The 10,760-nt window shown below is 38.9% G+C and overlaps 1 pseudogene; it reads left to right on the forward strand.

Moving 5' to 3' along the window:
* The first annotated feature begins 9,662 nt into the window (after nucleotides 1–9,662).
* On the forward strand, nucleotides 9,663–9,767 carry LOC127670277 (uncharacterized; annotated as a pseudogene).
* The last annotated feature ends 993 nt before the right edge of the window (nucleotides 9,768–10,760 follow it).

Below are 10,760 nucleotides of genomic sequence, written 5' to 3' on the forward strand. Positions count from 1 at the left end.
GAGCATACACCTGTCAGCACTCCCTGAGGGAGCAAACGGGCACCATCTGGTTCACAGACACATTCTGGGGCAAAGCACACTAGAGCTACAAGGGCACCCAAGAGGAAGACAGCACATCAGCAATCCGCTACAGGGGAAACCCAGCCATCCAGTGTTGCAGAAATAGCCCCAGAGACCCTCAGGACGCTCAAACACCAGCCAGAGACAAGACCAACTAACTCCAGAGAACAAGATGGCAAAGGGCAAATGCAGGAACACTAAAAGAAATCTAGGCAATATGGCAGTATCTGAACCAAACTCTCCAACATCAGCAAGTCCTGGTTATGCCAACACACCAGAGAAACAAGATTTGGATTTAAAATCACAGGTCATGATGCTGCTAGAAGAACACAAAAAGGACATAAATGAATCTCTTAAAAAAATACAGGAGAACATGAATAAGCTAGAAACCCGTATACTGGAAACACAAAAATCATTAAAGAAATGCAGGAGAATAAGGCTCAAGAGATAGAAGCCAGTAAAGAAGAAATGCAAAAAAACCAAAAAAAAACAAAAAACAAAAAAAACAAAAAACAAAAAACTTAAATGCAGGAGAACTTGAGTCAACAGGCAGAAGTCATGAAAGAGGAAAGACAAAAATCTCTTAAAAGAATTACAGGAAAACACAAACAAACAAATGATGGAACTGAGCAAAACCATCCTGGATCTAAAAACAGAAGTAGAAACAACTAAGAAATCACAAAGGGAGACAACTTTGGAGATAGAAAACCTTGAGAAGAAATCAGATGCAAATATAAACAACAGAATACAAGAGATGGAAGAAAGAATCTCAGATGCCGAAGATACCATAGAAACCATTGACTCAACAGTCAAAGAAAATGCAAAATGCAAAAAGCTTGTATCCCAGAACATCCAGGAAATCCAGGATACAATGACAAGACCAAACCTAAGGATTATAGGTACAGATGAGAGTGAAGATTTACAACTGAAAGGGCCAGCAAATATCTTCAACAAAATTATGGAAGAAAACTTTCCCAACTTAAAGAGAGAGATACCTATGAATATACAAGAAGCCTACAGAACTCCAAACAGACTGGACCTGAGCAGAAATACCTCTCACCACATAATAATTAAAACCCCAAATGCACTAAACAAAGAAAGAATATAAAAGGCAGTAAGAGAAAAAGGCCAAGTAACAAATAAAGGAAGACCTATCAGAATCACACCAGACTTCTCACCAGAGACCTTGAAAGCTAGAAGATCCTGGGCAGATCTCATGCAGACTCTAAGAGAACACAAATGTCAGCAAGACTACTATACCCAGTAAAACTCTCAATCACAATAGATGGAGAAACCAAGACATTCCATGACAAAACGAAATTTACACAATATCTTTTCACAAACCCAGCTCTGCAAAGAATAATAGGAGGAAAATTCCAATACAAGGAGGGAAACTACACCCTGGAAAAAGTAAGATAGTAACCTTCCTTCATCAAACCCAAAAGAAGATAACCATTCAAATATAAAAAGAACATCAAAAATGACAGGAAGTAATAATCACTATTCCTTAATATCTCTTAACATCAATGGATTCAATTCCCCAATAAAAAGACATAGACCAACAGACTAGATAAGGAAACAGGACCCTACATTTTGCTGCATACAGGAAACACACCTAAATGTCAAAGACAAAAATTATCTTAGAGTAAAAGGCTGGAAGACAATTTTACAAGCCAATGGTCTCGGGAAACGAGCCGGAGTAGCCATTCTAATATCAGATAAAATTGACTTTCACCCTAAAGTCATCAAAAGAGACACTGAGGGATACTTCTTGCTGGTCAAAGGAAAAATCCACCAAGAACTTTCAATTCTGAACATCTATGCGCCAAATGCAAGGGGACCCTCATTCGTAAAAGAAACTTTACTAAGGCTCAAAGCACACATTTCACCTAACACAATAATTGTGGGGGACTTCAACACTCTACTCTCCTCAATGGACCGATCAGGAAAACAGAAACTAAACAGGGACACAGTAAAACTAATTGAAGCTTTGGACCAATTGGATTTGACTGATATTTATAGAACATTTCACCCTAAACAAAAAGAATATACCTTTTCCTCAGCACCTCATGGTACCTTCTCCAAAATTGACCATATAATTGGTCACAAGACAGACCTCAACAAATACAAGAAGATCGAACTAATCCCATGCCTCCTATCAGATCACTATGGTGTAAGAGTGGTTTTCAATAGCAACTAAAAGAACAGAAAGCCCACATACACATGGAAGCTGAACAATACTCTACTCAATGACACCTTGGCCAAAGAAGAAATAAAGAAAGAAATCAGAGACTTTTTAGAATTTAATGAAAATGAAGGCACAACATACCTAAATCTTTGGGACACAATGAAAGCAGTGCTAAGAGGAAAACTCATAGCCCTGAGTGCCTCCAAAAAGAAAATGGAGAGAGTATACACTAGCAGTTTAACGACACACCTGAAAGCCCTGGAACAAAAAGCAGCCAATTCCCCCAGGAGGAGTAGAAGACAGGAAATCATCAAACTCAGGGCTGAAATCAATCAATTGGAAAGAAAGAGAACCATACAAAGAATCAATGAATCCAGGAGCTGGTTCTTTGAGAAAATCAACAAGATAAATAAACCCTTAGCCAGACTGACCAAAGGGCACAGAGAAAGTATCCAAATTAACAAAATTAGAAATGAAAAGGGGGATACAACAACAGAAACTGAGGAAATCCAAAAAATCATCAGATCCTACTACAAAAGCCTATACTCAACACAATTGGAGAATCTGGAGGAAATGGACAATTTCCTTGACAGATACCAAATACCAAAATTAAATCAGGACCAAATAGATCATCTAAACAGTCCTATAACCCGTAAAGAAATAGAAGGGGTCATAGAAAGTCTTCCAACCAAAAAAAGCACAGGACCAGATGGTTTCAGTGCAGAATTCTATCAGACCTTCAAAGAAGACCTAACACCAATACTCTTCAAACTATTCCACAAAATAGAAACAGAAGGAACACTACCCAATTCCCTCTATGAAGCCACAATTACGCTGATACCAAAACCACATAAAGATCCAACAAAGAGAACTTCAGACCAATTTCCCTTTTGAACATCGATGCAAAAATACTCAATAAAATTCTTGCCAACTGAATCCAAGAATGCATCAAAACGATCATCCACCATGATCAAGTAGGCTTTATCCCAGGGATGCAGGGTTGGTTCAATATACGGAAATCCATCAATGCAATCCACTACATAAACAAACTCAAATCAAAAAACCGTCATTTCATTGGATGTTGAAAAAGCATTTGACAAAATTCAGCATCCTTTCATGCTAAAAGTCTTGGAAAGAACAGGAATTCAAGGTCCATACCTAAACATAGTAAAAGCAATATACAGCAAACCGGTAGCCAACATCAAACTAAATGGAGAGAAACTTGAAGCAATCCCACTAAAATCAGGGACTAGACAGGGCTGCCACCTTTCTCCTTATCTTTTCTTTTTTTTTTTTTCTTTTTTTTTTATTCGATATAATTTATTTACATTTCAAATTATTTCCCCTTTTCTAGCCGCCCCCCCACTCCCCGAAAGTCCCGTAAGCCCCCTTCTCTTCCCCTGTCCTCCCTCCCACCCCTTCCCAGTTCCCCGTTCTGGTTTTGCCAAATACTGTTTCACTGAGTCTTTCCAGAACCAGGGACCACTCCTGCTTTCTTCTTGTATCTCATTTGATGTGTGGATTATGTTTTGGGTATTCCAGTTTTCTAGGTTAATAACCACTTATTAGTGAGTGCATACCATGATTCACCTTTTGAGTCTGGGTTACCTCACTTAGTATGATGTTCTCTAGCTCCATCCATTTGCCTAAGAATTTCATGAATTCATTGTTTCTAATGGCTGAATAGTACTCCATTGTGTAGATATACCACATTTTTTGCATCCACTCTTCTGTTGAGGGATACCTGGGTTCTTTCCAGCATCTGGCAATCATAAATAGGGCTGCTATGAACATAGTAGAGCATGTATCCTTATTACATGGTGGGGAATCCTCTGGGTATATGCCCAGGAGTGGTATAGCAGGATCTTCTGGAAGTGAGGTGCCCAGTTTTCGGAGGAACCGCCAGACTGCTTTCCAGAGTGGTTGTACCAATTTGCAACCCCACCAGCAGTGGAGGAGTGTTCCTCTTTCTCCGCACCCTCTCCAACACGTGCTGTCTCCTGAATTTTTAATCTTAGCCATTCTGACTGGTGTAAGATGAAATCTTAGGGTTGTTTTGATTTGCATTTCCCTAATGACTAATGAAGTTGAGCATTTTTTAAGATGCTTCTCCGCCATCCGAAGTTCTTCAGGTGAGAATTCTTTGTTTAACTCTGTACCCCATTTTTAATAGGGTTGTTCTCCTTATCTTTTCAATATTGTACTTGAGGTAATAGCTCGGGCAATTAGACAACATAAAGAGGTCAAAGGGATACAAATTGGAAAGCAAGAAATCAAACTATCATTATTTGCAGATGACATGATAGTCTACCTAAGTGACCCAAAAAACTCCACTAGAGAACTCCTACAGCTGATAAACAATTTCAGCAAAGTGGCAGGTTATAAAATCAACTCAAGCAAATCAGTGGCCTTCCTACACTCAAAGGATAAGCAGGCTGAGAAAGAAATTAGGGAAATGACCCCCTTCACAATAGCCACAAACAGTATAAAGTATCTTGGGGTGACTCTTACCAAACATGTGAAAGATCTATATGACAAGAACTTCAAGACTTTGAAAAAGGAAATGGAAGAAGGCCTCAAAAAATGGGAAAACCTCCCATGCTCATGGATCGGCAGGATCAATATAGTTAAAATGGCCATTTTGCCAAAAGCAATATACAGATTCAATGCAATATCCATCAAAATCCCAACTCAATTCTTCACAGAGTTAGAAAGAGCAATTATCAAATTCATCTGGAATAACAAAAAACCCAGGATAGCTAAAACTATTCTCAGCAACAAAAGAAATTCTGGGGGAATCAGTATCCCTGACCTCAAGCTATACTACAGAGCAATAGTGTTAAAAACTGCATAGTATTGGTACAGTGACAGGCAGGCGGATCAATGGAACAGGATTGAAGATCCAGAAATGAACCCACACACCTATGGCCACTTGATCCTCGACAAAGGGGCTGAAAACACCCAATGGAAAAAAGATAGCCTTTTCAACAAATGGTGCTGGTTCAGCTGGAGATCAGCATGCAGAAGAATGGGAATTGATCCATCCTTGTCTCCTTGTACTAAGCTCAAATCCAAATGGATCAAGGACCTCCACATAAAGCCAGACACTCTGAAGCTAATAGAAAAGAAACTGGGGAAGACCCTTGATGAAAACCCATCGGTACAGGGGGAAAGTTTCTGAACAGAACACCAATAGTGTATGCTCTAAGACCAAAATTGACAAATGGGACCTCATAAAATTACAAAGTTTCTGTAAGGCAAAGGACACCATCAAAAGGACAAATCGGCATCCAACAAATTGGGAAAAGATCTTCACCAATCCTACATCAGATAGAGGGCTAATATCCAATATATATAAAGAACTCAAGAAGTTATACTCCAGAAACCCAAAGAACCCTACTAAAACATGGGGTACAGAGTTAAACAAAGAATTCTCACCTGAAGAACTTCGGATGGCGGAGAAGCATCTTAAAAAATGCTCAACTTCATTAGTCATTAGGGAAATGCAAATCAAAACAACCCTGAGATTTCTCCTTACACCAGTCAGAATGGCTAAGATTAAAAATTCAGTAGACAGCAGGTGTTGGCGAGGATGTGGAGAAAGAGGAACACTCCTCCACTGCTGGTGGGGTTGCAAATTGGTACAACTACTCTGGAAATCAATCTGGCGGTTCCTCCAAAAACTGGGCACCTCACTTCCAGAAGATCCTGCTATACCACTCCTGGATATATACCCAGAGGATTCCCCACCATGTAATAAGGATACATGCTTTACTATGTTCATAGCAGCCCTATTTATAATTGCCAGATGCTGGAAAGAACCCAGGTATCCCTCAACAAAAGAGTGGATGCAAAAAATGTGGTAAATATACACAATGGAGTACTATTCAGCCATTAGAAACAATGAATTCATGAAATTCTTAGGCAAATGGATGGAGATACAGAACATCATACTAAGTGAGGTAACCCAGACTCAAAAGGTGAATCATGGTATGCACTCACTAATAAGAGGATATTAACCTAGAAAATTGGAATACCCAAAACATAATCCATCAAATAACATCAAATGAGGTACAAGAAGAAAGGAGGAGTGGCCCCTTGTTCTGGAAAGACTCAGTGAAGCAGTATTTGGCAAAACCAGAATGGGAAAGTGGGAAGGGGTGGGTGGGAGGACAGGGAGAGAGAAGGGGGCTCATGGGACTTTCAGGGAGTGGGGGGCCAGAAAAGGGGAAATCATTTGAAATGTAAATAAAAAAATGCATCGAATAAAAAAAAAGAATTTCTCACAAAAACTTATTAAGACCCAGGGAGTATAAAAAACTTCAAACTCTTTGAAGTTTTACTGTTAACTACAAGTGACTCTGTATTCCAATCAGGAAGATTGATGACACCTGTAAATTGATGCTCTGACTCTGTTACATGAGAAATATTGTACCTGATTGATTTTGCATTTCCTTGTGCCAAATGGTTATAATTGTGCCTGCCTCACTGGCTACATCTTTTGAAATGGTAATACCTACTCTTCCTGTATAAAAATCCTTACTTTAGAGCTCCTAAATACATTCAGATTCAAACTTCCTCTGTGTGTGGTTGTTTCTGTTTCTGTCACCACCAAACCTGTTTCTCTCCTGAAATCCAAAGTTCCCCCAACGGATCTGAATCTTCCCGGCTGGGACCATCCATGGCAACTGTGAATAGTAATTTTCATTATTTCTTCCTTAGTATATTTGCCATCTGTGTAGAGGAAGGATAGTAATTTTGGGGTGTTAATTTTGTATCCTTTGCCTTGGGTGAATGTTTATCAGCTATAGAAGTTTTCTGGTGGAGTTTTTAGAATGTTTTATATCTCAAATAATATTATCTGTAAATAAAAATACTTTGAATTCTTCCTGTCTTACATATATAGCCTTGATAGCCTTATTTGTCCCGCTGATCTTGATACAATTTCAAGTACTATTTTGAACAGAAGTTGAGAGAGTGGACATATTTATTTATGATTTAAGTAGAAAGGATTTAAGTTTTTCTTCTGTTTAGGGTTATGTTGATTTTAAAGGTTATTGGTAAATGATAATTTCTGGGAATGGGAAGTTTAGTTTTCATTAAGAATATAGCCTCTGATAGATGAAACATGTTCCAATGGATTATGACATACCCAAGAGTATACAGCAGCACAAACTGGTCTGGGTGGGTTTTAAAAACATGATGTCACAAACTTAAGTGAGTATGGATTTGGGAGTAGATATGGGAAGAATTGAAGGAAACTGAATATGATCAAAATATAATGTATGAAATATCAAAGAATTAATAAAATTGTGTCAAAACACATAAAACATGTGCCAAGCTGTCTAACTATGTAAATACAGATCATTTGTGTGATCACATTAACTGAAAACAAAGTGATGACTACAGACATTGATTATATGAAATGCACAAAACATAAAAACATAGTCCAGAATATTTTGAGGCAGATCCAAGAAAATGGTTTTAGAAGCAAATACAGGATATTAATCATAATAGTAAATAGAAATGCTTATATAAGATTCTCAATATTGTTCTTTTAGTATTAGTAATACTAATTTTAGTATTTAGTAAGTAATTACTGAAGATGCATGTTATAATAACATTGAGGAAATATGAATGAATTTTCTCTGTGAGTCACAAGTTAGTCTGATAAGTAGTCCTTGCCAGAAAGGTCCAACTCCTAGTTCTCAATATGCAAGTTATACTGCCTGGTAAAAGTTTTATATTCAGCCAGGTGGTGGTGGCGCACACCTGTAATCCCAGCACTTTGGGAGGCATAGGCAGGCATATTTCTGAGTTTGATGCCAGCCTGGTCTATAGAGTGAGTTCCAGGACAGCCAGGGCTATCCAGAGAAACCCTGTCTCAAAAAAAAACAAATCCAAAAAACCAAAAAAAAAAAAAAAAAGTTTTATATTCAACAGGTTTAACATCTTTTGTGAAACTTAAACAACAAAGATCTGCTAAACAAAGAAGGTAATCAGTTTTGCACAGCTGATAATAAAGTACTGTTATATGTTAAAATATATATATATAATATATATTTATAGATATATAAAATGTGCATTTTTTAGGACATGAGAAAAAATTGCCAACCTTCCAGGAAAGCAATCCAACTAGTCTGTGTGAGGATGGTTAGCTTCTGCATAACTATTTATACACACACACACACACACACACACACACACGCACACACACACACACACACACGCACACACACCACTTCTGCTTTCTTCCTCATCTCCTGGAGTGTCCAGGTGCATAACAAACAGAAAAGAATGAAGTAGAGCCAGGAACAACTAGGTCAGCAGGATCTTAGTCTGGCTACAGGTGAGTTGGGGGTACTTCTCCAAGAATTTATGTGTTACAGCAATTTTAGAAGAAATTCAGTGAAATAGCTTGTGCATATATTTACTCATGGTGAACAAGGGCTATATAAACTGTGGAAAGAAGGAAAGGGTTTTTCAAATGGATTTACAGGGGTTGAGGCTTAATGTACCATGGATGGAGAGGCTTTCCAGGTGCTTTCTGGGAAGGATTTTATAAGTAGAAACAGAGTTGAAACCTTGATTTAACCAAGGACTATGTGATATTCCTCAAATAGTGTATGTGGATGTCAGACATATAAAAAAGAGAAAAAGCACCACTGGGAAACGTAGTCCTCCACTTATGCAATGTTCACGGAGACAAGGTAGACAATGTCCTTAACAGAAGGGTTTTTCAGCATCTCTCCCTATTTTACTTTACAATGGAGAGGTCTCATCACAGGCTTTGAGACTCTTATAACCTGTATTTGAGGAGTCCAGGGTCTGACAGTGTACCATAACCTAGTTGCTGGTAATTCTGGCAATGATATTAAGGAGAAATTGGATAAGGCATGGAGCAAGAATCAAAGTAAAAAACAGCTTAATCAGAGTGCTAATAAGGTGTAGGAGCCCAGATAACAAGGGTTTATTGAACCGATTTAATTATTACTTTGGTTGAAATCTCAAAAGCAAGTCTGTACAGAGTATTTTGAGGGTATTAACATTGGTCTCAAACAATATTTGATTCATTTCCATAAACACAACATTCTTTTTTCAATACTATGCAAGTCACTGTCATATTCACACAAGGGGTGAGATTTTATTGTAAATGCATCCCTAAAATAATCAGAGATTAATTACAATGTCAAAGATATTGTACACTTTCATTCTACATTGCACAATTGTACTGAGAATAATATATTAGCACTGGATTAATGTACACCTCCCTCCAAACAAATGTAGTACTAAAAGTATCAAAACTATTTTAATTTTCTAAAGTTTATTTTAAGAAATAAGTACTTATTATTGGGTACTTACATGTACTTTGTGTATATGTATGTCTATAAATATGCTTATGAAAGTTAAAAGATCTGCCCCTAGAATCATTGCAGGTGTGGCTGCTCTATAACATGTGCATCAGAGGGGGCAAAGAGGAAAGACCTACAAACATCTGAATGATTAGTAGCCTAACATTCCTAGAAAAAATAGAGAACCTGAGACAATCACCAACAAGTACCATGGGTCCTGGGTAGGGAGCGAGCCTGAGATGACCAGCAGTCTGCTGCCTTGCAGGCCTAAACAGGGACAGATCATGTGCCAGATGACCCATTCCAGGATCCATAAAGCATAAACAGGGTATAGCATCCTGAAATCACACCTGAGATGACCACAGACACCCAGAGACCCCCAGGTACCACTAAAGCGGACAAGTAAGTGGTAGAGAAATAAAAAAGAAAAAGAAATATAAGGATGTGGGCACAATAAAAAGAGGCAGAATTGGAAACTAAAGGGTAGTGATGAATAGCCTGATGTGAGTAGCTAGTAATGCCACCTGGGACCATGGTAGGTTTCTGGCCTGTGCTGCCACCAGGGTCCATGTCTTGGTCTAAGGCTCTACTGCATCAGGGATCTCTTATGACCAAAGACCATATGGATCTCTGTGGTCTGGGCTGCCACTCTGAGATATGTTGATGTCTGAGGGCTGTGTAGAACTGGCCCCACCCATCACCTTGACATCATGGGTGAGCTGGCCTTGGGAGCATAAAAACAAGGGAGCTCTCCATGCCCCTCATCTGTTGTAGCACTCAGAAAATGCCCTACACCTAACCTGGACAGCACAGTAGAGCTGTCCTGAATGTGTGGGCTTCCAGTGATCCGGCCCCATGGGAGTTTGGGAGAGCCAGCACTGCCACTTATCTGAGGGATTGTGGCATCTGCAAGGGAGAGAGATCCTTCTGCTCCCTTTTACCTTCTTTGCCTGGAGTGGATGGAAACAGTGACTCCAATAAGGTCATGAAAGGAGGAGAACTGTCTCTATCACTCACCTGTTGCAGCACTCAGAAGACCTTATACATTGCCTGGGCAGCAGGATAAAGCTGACCCTGGTTGCAGGTGCTGTTGATGAGCTGGTTCTGAGGTGATGAGAGCAGGAGATCCAGTGAGCTAACCAGCTCACATACCTTTCAGT

The sequence above is a fragment of the Apodemus sylvaticus genome, chromosome 19 (assembly GCF_947179515.1).
Source record: "Apodemus sylvaticus chromosome 19, mApoSyl1.1, whole genome shotgun sequence".
Classification (NCBI taxonomy): Eukaryota; Metazoa; Chordata; class Mammalia; order Rodentia; family Muridae; genus Apodemus; species Apodemus sylvaticus.